We start from the raw sequence: 5523 nt of genomic DNA, 5'->3' as shown, positions 1-5523 counted from the left end.
AAAGTCTTCACAGAGTGTGCCACCTGCTCAATAAACCCAAGACCAGCAGACACAGACACACCTGTAGAGATGATAAATAAAGCCCAATAAAAAGACAGAGTTACAAAGGCATCCTTAATTTCCACCATAGACCTAGACCCAGGGTGGAGGCTCTTTGTGCCCACTGTCATCACCACCCTTTTGTCCTGTGAGGGTTTCTCACCTCAGTACCCCTCTGGAGAGCTGTGAGCTCTCTCCTGATGCCACAGCACAGGCCAGCAGAGAGCACCAAGCCTAAACCTACCAGCCTCGAGTTATTTGAAGACAAAAGCACACATAGAAAAACCTCCCATTTAAAACAGGGGTTACAAAAGCCAAGCAGTTGTGTGCAGTACTGTGATCAAATGCCATCCTTATTCCATCACAGCTTGAAATAGATTGGGTAACAGGCAAACAACTGTAAAAATCCCGAGCTGCTGCCAATGGCCGCGCAGCGGGAGCGGCCCCGTGCTGCTTCCCTTCCAGCCCTGTGGCCCCTGGCCAAGGAAAGCCTCCATTATGCCTCAGGAGCACAGTCAGTACCCCCGAGGAGCCCTGCTGGGGAACTGCACATTGCAAAGGCTCCACAGGCCCAGCACCACCGGCTGAACACGCCCAGGCCTCCAGAGCACCCTCAGCTAACGGGACATGGGCAAAAATGCCCTGATTTCGTTTATCCAGCCCACAGGACAAAAGCTAGGAGCATGATTCATGGTCTTCCCAGATCTTCTGAACCCCCTCTGTTCAGGCCTAGGTGGTTCTCCTCTTTCAGCTGCTGCTGCACAGGCTTTGTTAGTGCTGGAGGCCGAGGCTTTGTACCAAGCCCCAGGAGTTCAGTACATTCTGTTCGAGTGCCAAAGGCACTGAATAACCACTTGCATTTGCCTAAACATAGCCTAAACATATTGCAAACAAATAGCAGGAGTAAGTTTAGCACTTGAGGCGCAATTAAAAGCTGAAAACACCCATCAATAATTTGGTCCTTTTCCAAAAAAACCAGAAAAAGCCAATAAGAATAAGAATAATTGAAAACGGTATTTTTGTACTGCAGAAAAAAAAAAAAAAAAAAAAAAAAAAAAAAAAAAAAAAGAGAGAGAGAGAATAAAAAACCGAGATGTTTGCCAAGAACTTTAAAACCTATTTTTAACCAGTCAGTACATTTTATGAGCTTATCTGTAGATAAGATAAGCTGCTAAATACCATTTCTGGGGTTTAGATTTTTTGCTGTGTGCAAGTGCAATCTCTGCCGCTGCCTTCCCCTGCAGCCGCAGCAGGACCGCGGCGGTAGCCGCGCTCACAGCAGAGCTGCTGCATTATGAATCAGCTCATGCTCAGCCGAGGAAGGGGGCTGGGGCGGCGAGGGTGGGCTCCAGGCACTCGGGGGCTCGGGGCGCTATTCTCGGCAGCGGCAGCGGCAGCAGCGTGACCTTGTGCAGGGATTCAGTCCCCGCCCGGAGCCGCCCCGGGGCGCTCCCCTCGGGCGGGGGAACCACAGGGCTGTCTGGAAGAGAAAGGAAATGAGGGATTGCGTGAGGATGCATCACACTGCCGATTCCAAAGGCAGCTTGGACTGTGTTCGGAACAAAGGCTGTAACCCGTGTAATAAAAAAGAAATAAAATGTTAAGAGAAGGAGCAGCATCCCCTCAGTTATTTCATCCCTCTGGGCATTGAACGAGGCAGGTATTGCTGCAATCGGACGCCCGTGAGATGTCTGGCTGCTGCTGTACCTGGCGAGATTCATCCTCCCGACATCCCCGCATGAGGGGAGGAGGCGGCTGAGCCCTGTTGGGTCTGGAGCTGCTGTACAAAGAACACTCCCAGTCAGTGCTGACACAGCCCCTGTCGCAGAACGTGTGATGAGCCCCGGGGATGCTCCGCTGCGGCTCCGCCCGGGGACAGCGCGGGACGCGGAAAACCCGCACTCCGGGCAGCGCTGGGGAGCCAAGGGCACCGGCATCCCCGCAGCCACCCCGGGCACGGCGGGGCGAGGGCCGGGCAGGGCTGCCGGGCCACCGGAGTGTCACCGAAACCAGGCGGGCACCCCCCGGCACAGCCCGCACCGCCCGCAGCCCGGGAGGCTCTGCCCCGGCCGGGAGGCGCCCCGGGGATGTGGCAGGGGATGTGGCAGGGGATACAGGGGATGGTGGCAGGGGATGGTGGCAGGGGATGGTGGCAGGGGATGGTGACAGGGGATACAGGGGATGTGGCAGGGGATGGTGGCAGGGGATGGTGGCAGCGGATGTGGCAGGGGATGTGGCAGGGGATGTGGCAGGGGATGTGGCAGGGGATGTGGCAGGGGATGTGGCAGGGGATACAGGGGATGGTGGCAGGGGATGTGGCAGGGGATGGTGGCAGGGGATGTGGCAGGGGATGTGGCAGGGGGTGTGGCAGGGGATGTGGCAGGGGATGTGGCAGGGGATGGTGACAGGGGATGTGGCAGGGGATGTGGCAGGGGATGATGGCAGGGGATGATGGCAGGGGATGTGGCAGGGGATGTGGCAGGGGATGTGGCAGGGGATGTGGCAGGGGATGTGGCAGGGGATGTGGCAGCAGACAACACATCCTCGGTCCCCGTTCAGTGGTCACCGTGGCCACGGGAGCCTTGGCTGTGCTGACAGAGCAGAGCACAGGGGCTGTGACAAGGGCCGGTCCTGCTCCTTCCCAGCCTGACAACAGGCACCCACAGTCACACTCCTCTCAGTTTGTGTCCAGCTGCACAGGATTCCTCCAGCTGCTGCCCAAAGCCAAGGTCCAGCCCTGGGTGACTTCGGGAAGTCACCAACTCTGCTGCTGCTGCACCGCAGGAGGATTTCATCCCTCTGTAACTGAAGACTCCATTTTGCACATCTCACCCCCCCGTCCATACTTCAGGATCAGAACACACCACAGATCACACCTGGAAACCGCCTGTTTAATCCTAGAGATTTTCTCCAACCTGAACAATTCTACAGGTCTGTAAGATTGCCCTGCCTGGAACACAGGCCTCAGCCTCCCGTGCAATAAAGGGGAGTTTCCACGGAGGAGAAACCAGTCCCCACCTGCTGTGTTCTTTGTATCCACATTCACAAGCCCAGTGTCATCAGTTACGTATGTCTGTGTCAAGGCTGTTTTCTCCAAATACTGCCAGCCACAGCAGCAGAGAACACGACTGCTGTCTGATTGCCACATCCAGTTCAAAGCCCAGGCAGATCCTAGATTGCATCCTGCAGCCTGGATTCACAGCTCCACCTCAACATGCCACTGCATGCTTTACTGGAATGAGCTGCCTCCTTTTCCTCTGCACCACATGCTGTTTTCACTCCTTCGCTTCTGGGTTAGCTGTACCTTTGCTGAGCAGAAATACTGCAATTCCAAGGGAAGCGACAGTGACAAGTGACTTCAAACAGTGACAGTAGCCAGGACTGGTAACACATGGCACGGCAAGGCTGCCGAGCAGGGACTGTCATTGCCATTCTGCAGACAGGAGAATAAACTCCTTCAGAGGGCAAGAATGCAAACTGGCACCTTCCAAGAGAACAGATTAGCTGCTTTTGAATGCCAATAATCACTTGCGTTTGCTCTCCATTTACCACCTTAATCCCACTCCAGCACGTGTCAGTGACTCACTGTCCCCTCTGCCCCTGAAAGTCACAGATCTTCTCATCTCACCCCTTGATCAGTCACCAAACACCTTGTTCTTGGGCAACCTCTCTGACAAATCAGTTACAGGATTAACTCAATTTGAATAAACCGCGTAGCTCACCAGACTGAGGTGGTGCACAAAGGGACCACCCATTTGAAGCCTCGCTCTGACATACACTATTCACCGAATCCACCTTTGTTCGCTTTTTAATATTTTTAAGTGTTCCTTCATTTTAGTCTACATTTTTCTTAACAAATTTATCTTCAATATAAGAAGAGGTGCTTCTACTAAGACCGTTTCTACTGTTGTGCTGAAGCCATGGAGGAATTCAGGCAGAGATATCCTTTTAAGTGTATTCCAGACACTGAGCCCCACCTTGTCCTTTGGATGCACCTGACAAGTGACATTAGTCAATGCTGCTCCATGCTCAATCATCATCCACTTGCAGGAGCTGGAAATGCTCCGTGGACAATATGGGATACAACGGGGCAGCAGTCACTGGGGCAGCAGACAAATGAACAGGGACACTTGTGTCTGCCTGGCTGGAGGGGGTACACTTGTACACTCTTTTCTGTTAAACAGCAGAGAAGTCTATGGCTACAAATACAAAACCAGCTTTTCAGGTGGCAGCGTTCAGGGAGCTGGCAATGAGGCACAGCCTGTTCCTGTGGCCAACACCTGCTTGTTGATGACAGAAAGGCACAACCAGATGATGCAGCTGCTGCAGGACAAGTCTGATCAGTGCAGCCTTGCACTCACTCGGTCAGTGAACAAACCACCCCTGCACGGACACCTCCTGTGGCCCACAGGCCTGCTTTGCCTTTGTCCAGTGCTCTGTCCCACAGGGCTGATCTTTGGGGAGATCCCTCAGCCTCTGGAAGCACAATAATCACACAGGTCACTGCCTTGGTCCTGCTGATGTCAGGCTGATCAGGGCGAACAGATGACTGAAAGGTGCTTTACTTTGACCTAGCAGACCTGTGAACTGGGATTGAAACTACTCAAAGGTAGAAATAGACAAAGCCAACTAAAACCAAGTTATCCTTTCTTATGTAGAACACCAGTTGTTCCCAGTCACACGGCTGACAACAGCTGGCCTGTCTCCATAAGCAGGGACAGGCTGAGGCTCTCCAGAACTAGCCTGGCAAACTGGAAGTTTGGGATTGTGCAAACTGACTCACACTTGGGAATGAACAGACACCTGTTCTGCCTTTTTGATCGTGGAAATAAATCAAAGCTTCACAAGGAAAGGTGTTATGGGCCACATGTAACATTAGGAAGTGGAACATGCGCCAGTCTGGGAGGAACATCCCAGTGCACAGCACAGACCCAGGGATCCTCTCACACCCTCTCTGTGTCAGCCTGGCCCCAGGCAGGGCAGCATGGGCTCTGTGGAGGGCAGGATGGCTCTGCTTCCAGGTGGAATGGCAACACTGGGACTTTCTCCACACTGAGAAGTGAAACAGCTCTACATCAGTTGGTGCAATGCATTTCTATACACTTGTGTTACAGTACAAGTCTCTTGTGCTGTCCAAAGACCCAGGTTGTTGCTGAGATGCAGATTCAAATTAATTCAAAGTAAAAATAAATACGTATCAGTCACTGCTTTACAATTCAAATTCATGTGAAGAAGCCAAACTCTAAATGCAAAAATAGATCAACCCAGATTCACAACCAGATCTTGTACATAAACAGACCAAGTTTGCTCAGTCTTGGATTGGTGCCACTTTCAGTGTTTTTCTAGTCTTGCCATGCTCATCCCAAGCCCTGGACCCAGGGGAGCAATGTTTCTGATGTGCTACAATCACACACTGTGGTGTTTCCCTTGGTTTCTGCTCTCTCTCTCCCCACGTGTACAAGGGTGTTGCAGGGTTTGGAGCAG

The sequence above is a fragment of the Zosterops lateralis genome, assembly GCF_965231275.1.
Source record: "Zosterops lateralis genome assembly, chromosome: 10".
Classification (NCBI taxonomy): Eukaryota; Metazoa; Chordata; class Aves; order Passeriformes; family Zosteropidae; genus Zosterops; species Zosterops lateralis.
This window is presented reverse-complemented; position numbering follows the sequence as displayed.